Genomic DNA, 10,249 nt, shown 5'->3' with positions numbered 1-10,249 from the left:
AGTCTCTGTAAATCAGCCGGGTGTCTCGCAGGCAGAACAGCATAAATAAGGTCTCCAGAAAGCACTCAAATACAGCGAAAGAAGAAACTTTATGAATCAGCTCGGTGTGTATTGAGGTCAGCGAGGAGGAAGGCAGGAGGACATTAACATGAGAAGAGTCATTTATTAAAACACCGCAGCCCTGAGAAAGAAGGGTAGGAATTGTTGATTTCAGAGATCATGTGCAACAACTGCCAGACAGGGGACTTCCCTCCTCTCTCCTGGACTATGACCTCCGCTCATACTCTAGCTGTTCTGTTTTATATCTGTATGTTGTAGCTCCCAAACCCTCAGAGCTGAGTTCCTCCGCAATATTTTTATGTAATGCATTTATTTTAACAGCTTCCCTACATAGACTGTGTGCAGTTCTTTGGGGACAAGGCCATTTTTCAAAGTTAGTGCCGCAGAGACAATAAAAAAGAGTTAAAACAGATTAGAGTTTTGACTCTTACTATATATCAGGGAAATCTTACTGCAAGCCTCAGACAGATGCACAGTAAAAAGGCTAAGCATGCTGCTTTTGTGATATATTTGCCTGAAATTGCTAGAAGACTCATCTAACTTTTCCTTGTTTGCACTTCAGAAACAGATTGCTTCACTTCTTGATCCAAAGTTTGAGCAGGTCACGGTTGAAAAACGGCAAACCAAGGGGCATTGGCCGATAATCATGTAATTGAAAAAAAAAAAAAATTCTTTTTTTCCTTTTTTTTTTTTTTAGTGTATTTTGACAGCACATAAATCATTGTAGCTTTACAGATAGTTATAATGCTGTAGCTCTGCTCCCAAGATTTTAAGGCAAAGCTTTGCAATACGAGGCGTGAACATCAGCTGAGCCATGGTAACTATCACTGTCAGCTTAGCTGACAATAAAAGCAGGTTAAGCTAAATTGCATAGACTGCAAGCCCATGCACCGCTAAGTGACACTGGGTTTGTTTGTTACGGGCTAAGAGGGAGCACGTGGAGAGTTACCACAGCTCAGCTGATATATGGTAACTTGTTAAGCTTGTAAATCTTGAGCCCCTATTTTCTAATTTAGACCTGACACAGGAAATGGAAGACAATAATTAATGAGTGGAAGAGGAGATATGGCTTTACAATAGAAAGAGATGGTGAGATAACCTTATTACATATTTCATTGGATCTTTTACCAAACAGATGATAGACTCATTATAAAGGGTGCACAGAACAAAGGGAACATTGACATTTAAAGAGATTCTGCTCCGGAAAGCAGCCACAGAATTGGCATGATGGGTTTCCGTGACTTTTGTGTTTGGTTTTTGGGTGAAGGAACAGCTTTGTGTCTATTAGACCTGCAAACTGTTGCAATGTGGGAGTTACACTGATTTTGAGTCCGATGAGATTTTGGTCTTGAAGGATGTTATGTTTCTCTCTTCTCTTTTTTTCCCTTTTGTTTTTTCTTTCTCTCTTTTTTTTTTTTTTCCATGAAGGCCAGGTAGCAGCAGCTTTTCCTCCATTGTTTTCTTTGTTTTGTTTTTCTCATTTGTTCACAGGGTAGGGCTGTTTTTCCTGCTATATTGTTGCTGCTTCAGAGCTGCCTACACACAAGCTTATCTCAGCTTAGTTCAACCAGTGTGAACTTTTGCATTTGATGCTCTTTATCAACTGTAGAATGTCTTATCCTTGTTCATTTAAAAAACTTTTCTGACCAACCAGAGCTGAAAAAACAGCTCTATTGATACTTAAATAAGAGGGTCTGCACAGCCTTGCGCCCTGATTTAGTTAAAATGTCTTAAAGCTGCATTCTTTTAAATTAGTGTCATTTGAGATGCACACGACAGGTTGGAAATACCAGGCAGGGCTTGTACAACCTATTGTCTTGGAGTTGTATCCTCAGTGAGGTATAGTAAAATCCTTTGCTTTGAGTGAGGTTGGAAAATAAGAATTGAAATGCTTGTAAGCTCAAAGTGTGTAAGTGCACGGGTGGAATCAGAGGAGAGACAATACTGGAATAAGTACACGGGGTGAGAGAAAACCACGTCTGGCTCAGTGTCATATCTCCAGATGTGTTTCCTCACCCCATCTCTCCAGCAGAGCACCCTTGGCAGACCCCGTGGTTCCCTGAGTGTCTTCAGGAACAGCGGGTGCTGCCCAGGTGCATTTGGGATCGCTTGGAACGTGACGCCTTTTAAGCTAGCTTAAGTCAGGCATAAAATCCTGTAGGTAACACCCAAACAAAAGGCTCCAGTGAGGCCATTTTGCTCTTTCTAAAATGACGTTTCTCAGAATTTGGGTTCAAAGGAAATTGCAACTTTCCGGTTTGATTCAGGAAAACATGAAATGTCTTATTTTTCTGTGGAACAGAGATTTCGGCGTTCATTCAGCTCAGCCAGCAGGTGAGGAGAAGCTTAACAGTAGCACACGGAGTCAGTGGCCACCGCAGTAATCCCTTGAGCAAAGAGCACACGAGGCTGGAAAGCTCTGAAAGGGAAGTCAGAATGACCCTAGCAGAAAACCTTTCCTAAAGGAAACCACATCTGTTCGAGCTGGCATGCAGGACTGTTCTCAGGAGGAGCGAGATGCAAAGTTCAAGGGAACTGCCTGCGAAGACACACCGTGACCGCGCTGGGGTTGTATAATGAGCCTCGGCGCGAGGAAGCTCTTTGTTCTATTTACAAATCCTTGTATTACTGACAAGGAAACTTTGGTGGCTGCCTTCCAAAGGCAACAATGAAGAAAGAAAGAAAGGTGGGTTTTTCTTTGTCTTGCAGCTCCCATAAATCCCTTCCTATTCTGAAATGTGATTTTTTTTAAAAAAAAAACTATTTTTCCCCCCCCCATGCATAACCCCACTGCACACTTTACAAGTATAATTACAAAGCAATCAAACGTGAGAGCAGTAACGAAGAGTGCATCAAGGAACGCTGAGCCTATTTGTTTCAAAACTCCACAGGTGCTGGCTACAGCTTTGAAACACCAAGCTTATTGTGGCTGAAGAATATTGTTTCAGCCATGAAAAGGTCAAATACCAGCGAACATTCTTGGATATTATGTGAGATTTAAGTTAGACTTGTTCCTCAACGGCAACCTTATAAACCAGCTTCTCTGATACAGAAGTCCCCAAACCCTAAGAAAACTCGGGGTGAGATTGGAACACCAAGGAAGAGGATAGAGCAGAGGTCGGAAAATCACGAATAATGCAGAGAAAAGGAATAGGGAATGATTTATCTCTGTTTACTATAGCGCGAGAATACTGATTTTCATTTAGGAAAAAAAAAATCACAATCATTTTTCTGTGCAGCAACAGGCTCTCATTAAAGAGATTTCACTAAGCCAATCTCTGGGACTCTGCCTCTGCCACTCAGACACTTTTCTCTGCTCCTCAGTAAATATTTAGACTGAATGGTGTAGAGCTGTAATGTCCTCTGGGAATTAACCCTTGGTACCCGTTACTAAATCTATACTGTAATATTTACTGGTGAACAGTTTGGCTGTAGACTAAAACCAAGCTGCAGTCCTTACGTTGTTGGTATTCAATGACAAACTTATTCTGTGAGATCTGCATCTTCATTTTTAGCTATTAACAAGTTCCCATTTAATTTCCTAGGTATTTTGGGGGAAAAGCCATTCATTTGGTAAAAGCATAATACAAAGAACTACAAGATAGGGATAGTCCTTCTGAGTCTTGTTCAAACTCCATTTCAGACATCAGGAGTCCTTTATCTCAGCTCTCTATCTAGGAAAATATTTACCCATTTTAATGACCTAATCACAGGAAGGGGCCAGGGCCCTATTTTTCTAGTTTGCCTGCCTGTCTCATCGTGGGGTGAGGCTTGATGCAGGGTGTGTACCAGTCCCAGATCCTTATGCAGAGCTTGCAGTTGGTGTCCAACACCAACAGTGTCAACTGGTGCAATGCTCTGGGTGGCCATGACAGAGTCCCAGTGCTTTCAAACACTTACTTGTGACATTCAGCTTCTCTGTCAGCGCCTTGTTACCACGTGTGCAGAGTGGCCACCTCATCTAGGCATCTCTGGAGCAACACCACCGTAGCTACAGCAAGGCCGAGTAGCTTATTGTTCCTCCCTGAAGGTAAAGAATGAGTGAAAGGTCTTAAAGGGAAGGCACTGGAACCAGTCTGTTTAGGACAAGTGGTGACCAGTGGTGTTCCTCAGGAGTTGGTACTGGGACCGGTACTATTTAACATCTTTGTTGATGATTGAGTACACCCTCAGCAAGTTTGCCGACGACACCAAGCTGTGTGGTGAGGTCATTGTGCTGGAGGGAAGGAATGCCATCCAGAGGGATCTTAACAGGCTTGAGTGGTTGGCCCGTGCAAACCTCCTGAAGTTCAATGATGCCAAATGCAAGGTCCTGCATGTGGGTTGAGGCAATCCCAAGCACAAATACAGGCTGGACTGCAAATGGATTGAGAGCAGCCCTGAGGAGAAGGACTTTGGGGTCTTGGTTGATGAGAAGCTCAATATGAGCCAGCAATGTGTGCTTGCAACCCAGAAAGCCAACTGCATCAAAACCAGCATGGCCAGCAGGTCAAGGGAGGTGATTCTGTCCCTCTGCTCTGCTGTGGTGAGACTATGTCCAGGAGTCCTGTGTCCAGCTCTGGAGCCCCCAACATAAGAAGGGCACGGACCTGTTGGAGTGAGTCCAGAGGAGTGCCATGAAGATGATCAGAGGGCCTGGAGCACCTCTCCTATGAGGACAGGCTGCAAGAGTTGTGGTTCAGCCTGGAGAAGGCTCCGGCGAGACCTTATAGAGGCCTTCCAGTACTTTAAGGGGGCCTACAGGAAGGATGGGGAGGGACTCTTTATCATGGAGTGGAGCGGTAGGATGAAGGGTAATGGCTTTAAGCTGAAAGAGAGGAGATTTAGATTAGATATTTGGAAGAAATTCTTTACTGTGAGGGTGGTGAGACACTGACACAGGTGGCCCAGAGAAGTTGTGGCTGCCCCATCCCTGGAGGTGTTCAAGGCCAGGCTGGATGGGGCTTTGAGTAACCTGGTCTAGTGGGAGGTGTCCCTGCCCATGGCAGGGGGGTTGGAACTAGATGATCTTTAAGGTCCCTTCTAGCTCTAACCATTCTATGATTCTGTGACAAAGACAGAGCAGGAGAGAGCTCAGATGAAGTCTTGGACGTTCAAAGAATTGAGCTGGCTGGTTCTGGAGTGTTCCCACAAGAGAAGATGCAAGCTGATCTCTCTGATTGTAATAAGATAGGGTGGGAACGGTTATATTCTTAGGTTGCTGGTTTCCTTAAACCCTCCTTCTCTGTAATGCTAAATAAAACAAATACTTCAAGGATATAGGTCATTATCCTTGGTCAGCTGCCCAAAGGGAGGGAACAGAGGGTGGTTAACAGCTGACACATGGGTGTAGCCACCTTTTGATTTAATAGTGGAGAAAAGTGGCATTTTTCAGCCTACGCTTGGGAAGGGTGAGATCTTGAACACGTGAGATGGGCCTCCAGAAGTTCTGCAAATGCTGGAACCATGTGGCTGAAACATAGGCAGGATAATGCAAATACCCACTGAAAACTTTTTTCCCCTGTGGTAGCTGTGGGCCTGAAAAATACAGGTGATGCCGAACTGTCAGCCTTCCTGAAGCTTCCTGAAGTTTTGAAGCCATTTGAGCCTTTCTAAAAGCTCTGTGCAGAACGGGTATTTGTAAGTGCATCGCTTCGTGCTCAAAAGCTCAGTCTGGAGTGCCAGCCTTTGCTTGGAACGTTACCATGCTCCTGCAGCTGTGGTGGGTCTATAGCATCAAACAAGTAATTGAAGTAGATGTGTCCTGCAAGAGGGGGAAGGGTACATGTAAGTGGCTCTGACATCTTAGGCGCTTCCCAAGGCACCAGCGAGGTCCCGAGGTTTCTCCATTGCAGCCATCTCGTAATAGCTGTGCTCAAACTCAATGTTCTTGGGTAATTATGCTGAAGGGAGGGGAAGATGGCGCTCCCAGTGCACGTTTACTCTCAAATTGTCCGCTAGATTAGAGGCAAGCAATTTGGAAGAGATCTATGAGCAATCTGGTTTAGCTCTCTGTAGACATTTCTCTCCAGCCGCAAGCAGCTCCAGCCCAGCTCCAGTGCCAGGGATCTGTCACCTCACTGGCAGCGGGGCTGGGCTGGCTCCTCGGCGATCCAAATTGTCGATGGTGTGAGAAAATGTGCGCACAGGGATGGCTGAGCCCAGGGCTGCTGGGGTGCCTGCGTTGCCTCTGCATCCCACAGAGGGATGGAGCAGATGGAACAGCCTGTGGGTGGAGATGCTGTTGGACAAGGTCAACCACACAGGTTATAACTGGCCTATAAAAATTCTTGATTCAGTCTATACTTATGTGCTATAAGGTATACAGAGCTCTTAGGGTAACTAATGGAGGTAGCGAGTCCATCACTTTATTATCCGAAAGCGTTCTCCCAGAGGCTGGGAAGGGCTGTTGTCTCTTTTTATAGATGGTACACTGAGGCACAAAGCTCCAGAGTCACTGGGGAGGAACACGTTGGATAAATGTTTCTCATTAGAAAATGTTTATTTGTCAGACATGATTCCTTCCATGTTGTGTCTGTGGGAGTGTATCCATTTCAGCAAGACACTCTAGGAAACGTTTTCTTGGAATCAGCATGGATTTTCTAGCCAAAATGGTCTTCTGTTGTGGCATGGTCATTCCTGGGGTGGCTGGGAGGCTGCAGGTCAGGTCTTGGAGCTGAGGCTGGCAAGATGAAGAATTAAAGCAGGCAGAATTGTGCCCTTATCCTCAGTTGTTTCTGGCACTGTGATTTGTTTTTCATTGCATGCTTTTTGTCCGTTATTACAAGGCAGAAAAGTCCTCCAAAAATGTTGAGAAGTCCTGTTTTTGTCACAGTAGAGATGGGAAAGCTTCCAGACTCTCCAAGATATTGGCAAATGGCGGAAGCTGTTTCCAGCTCAGCTCAATCTGCAACGTTCCCAAGGTCCCACATCTGTTCTGTTGCAGAGCAGAAAACTTAACCCATTTCCTACAAAGAAAATGGTGGTACACAGACTGCCTAATCGCGTAGCTGAGAATGGGCAAAGCTGGCAATCAAGAACTAGAGACCCAGCAGCCATGTCCTCTCCTTTTGACTTTATTGTCCTCTGTTTACAAGATGGTATGTCAGATTGGTCACACCCCTCAATTCTCATCCCTTATACCAGCTTAAACTCTTGATTTTTTGAGGCTTTAAACTATTTAGGACCTCTGTAGGAGATGGCTACAGAATTTGAAGCACTCCATGGGAGACACCTCCTGAGCCAGCAAATCCAGACCTTTGCTATTGCACAGGGCTCTATTTTATGGCATGGGATTTGGACCTACCTGGAGCGTCCACCTCAAGTTACTTGTCTTTGGCATTAGCCAAACTACACAGCTCTTGATTTCTTAAACTCTTCCCAGTAATCCTGTAGTTCTTCCCTCAAGTCTGTCCAAAGCTCAGGGAAATAGAAATGTCCAGGGGCCAAGCAGAGAGTTCAAGTTTTGTTCAGATGAAAATCGTCAAGAGAAAGAGCGTGCTACCTCTGAGCAGGGAGGCCAGGAGGTCATTGGCTTATTTTGCAGTCTTGTCAAACAACTCCTCTCTGATCTGATGTTCACCACAGCTCAGACTGGTTTTCATCCAGAACAGCTTTTCACATATTTTTTTTTTCTGGTGAATTATTTCTCTTATTTTTCACCGGGGGTAATCTAATTTTCTCTTCTCTTCCCTTCCTAATATTTCGTATCTCCCTCGGTGTCTCTGTACTACACCCATCTCCCCTGATTGAAGGAGTTACGTGTGAAATTCACAGTTGGCATTTCTAGCTTGCAGAGATTATATTTATGTGGCTGTACACATTTTTATGTGCTGTAACTCTATTTACTTTAGAAGAAGAGCCCACAGGATTGATGAGTGAGGCAACATATTTAAAATATACATCTCGTAAATGTGTTAATGACTATATAGGCTATAGGTCCCTGTGGAAATAAGAAGAGGCATTCTTTTAATAAACAATGGAGCGCATCCAGTTTTTCTTCCTACTTAAGTTATTTCCAGCACATTCACTAAAATGCTACCAGATTCAGTAATATTTGTCTCTTTCTTGGCTTCTTACATACATAGCTTTCTTCCTTGACAACAAGTCCAAGATTTTTTGGAGCCAAAGCAGGAATGATGATGTGTTTTTGTTGTTGTTGTTCTTCTAACCAGCTGTCTCTGCTCATCTTGCTGTCACTAGGAGAAGACATCTGCTTAGTATAGTCAATATTTTTGCTTTGATTCTCAACAGGGAGGTCAGAGCCTATGCAAAAATGTCCCCCGAAATATTTGTGACCGCAAATATTTCTTTTAAGACTGGGGTACTTCTTTGTTAAAGAATTTGACCAATTCTCTTCCTGTAAAACAAAGCACTCGCTATTTCAGTGCTAAAATCTAGACATGAGACATTCACCATTAGCGAGATACCATGCAAGATACCAGATGGTGTAAAACACAAAGTCTAGTGACTTCTGCTTTAATTATATCACATCGCTTTGATGAGATACTACAAACCTTCTTTTGTTCCCCCCACTACGCTGAGACCCAGAATGAGGACTCTTAATGAAATTGTCAACTTCTTTACCAATTCTATGTGTTAATTTCATCAAAATTTATTAGAAAAATGGAGTAGTGCTAGTTATGGCTTCCCTGTGGCCACAGAGCTCCAGGCAATTCTTTCTTCTAGGCATTAACAACCCTCCTTCCTCATTAACTAAAGATCCAGTCTAGCAAAACACTTCAATCCTTAAATCCACCCCTGTTCAACAGAATGCTTAAACCTAAGCCAAAATCTCTCTGGGCTCAAATTGGATTTAAGTATGTCCTTAAAATTAAGTATGCTACACTGGCACGTTGCTCAACTGCACTTCTCAGCATTGGGATTTAGCAGTTTTACAAAGCTTTACCATTCCTTCCAAGTGGACGGAGGCGGATGTGGATGGAGCAGAGCCTGAAATGGGTGCAGGGAGGTTTATACTTTCCTGAGCTACCCAAAACTCACGGCGGCGAACTGTGGAATGATATTAATTAGATAGGACTGATTGACAGGTAAAACCGAGCATCTAGTGAACCACGTGCATCTCAAAGATGGGTACAGAGATGCAGGGCCTGATGATGGTCACTATTTCTGATATACTCCCGGAAAAGTTGGGGAGGTTGTTGGAAATTATTTCTCTATTTCTCGTCAGAGAAGATTCCCTCGGGGTTCTGGCCCAGACTCGATCACTGTCAGTGATCTGTGATTTAGTAATGCCGGCCCAGTACGTGCCTTGCATTCCTGTCTGGATGCAAACATACCTGCAAAATGGGGAATGACAAACCTTGGCCCACTGCTCTTCCTAGATTCCTTCCACCAGGCAGCAAGCACATGTGTATCTCTAAATCAGAAACATGCACCCTGGTTGGATATGAATTCAGACTTGCAGGTTGAGTCTTTTCTCTCCTGCCTGCCTCGTATCCATGCTGGCATTTCCTCATTCCTTCCCAGGTGCCACAGGAATTATATTGCTGTGAGCTCAGATTTTGCATGTGCTTCCAAGAATACCCTTTGGAGAACGCAGGGTCAAGTGCGCCGCTGCAGCACGTGTCTTGATGGAAATGGGCGTCCTCATGGCGAGATGGGTGAAAAGTGCTGCGGTTTGGGGCAGAGGAGTCTCCAGTTGATCTAAGACGCTAATTGCATCTGATCTTTGTCTGAAAATTAGGTGGTAACTCTCCCAAGAACACGTGCTTAGTGTGTTTTCCAGCCTCTTTGGCTTTTACCCACGGAAGGATTAGTTCACCAGGTGGGCGACTTTCCTGTTGTTCTGGAATTGTTGCTAGTGAGGGAATACGTCAGATCCCCACAGCTTCATCTGATTAAGAGCTGAATTGCAGCAAAAATGACTTGGGTTAGAGATAAGGAAAGTTTTTCTAACTGTGAAGCTCTGGAATGGATCCTCCAGTTATCCTTATGAGCAGGATAGGTGAACCTTTGTCAGGTATGGTTTAGGCAATGCTGCTCCTGCTTTATGGCCCGAGGGATGAATTCCTGTGGCTTCCCAAGGGCTCTTCCCTTCCTTTTCATTTTTTTTTTTGGTGATTTTACATCTGAAATCTCACCAAAAAGCAGAGACCAAAAGCAGGCACGGGGGGGTGAACTAAAGTCATACAACACAGGGAAAGTAGGAAGAGAGGCCAGGTTTCCAGGCTTCTAGTCATGCACCTTA

This window comes from Larus michahellis, chromosome 6 (assembly GCF_964199755.1).
Source record: "Larus michahellis chromosome 6, bLarMic1.1, whole genome shotgun sequence".
In the NCBI taxonomy this organism is placed as follows: domain Eukaryota; kingdom Metazoa; phylum Chordata; class Aves; order Charadriiformes; family Laridae; genus Larus; species Larus michahellis.
The sequence above is the reverse complement of the archived record's forward strand: the minus strand, read 5'-3'. Positions refer to the sequence as shown.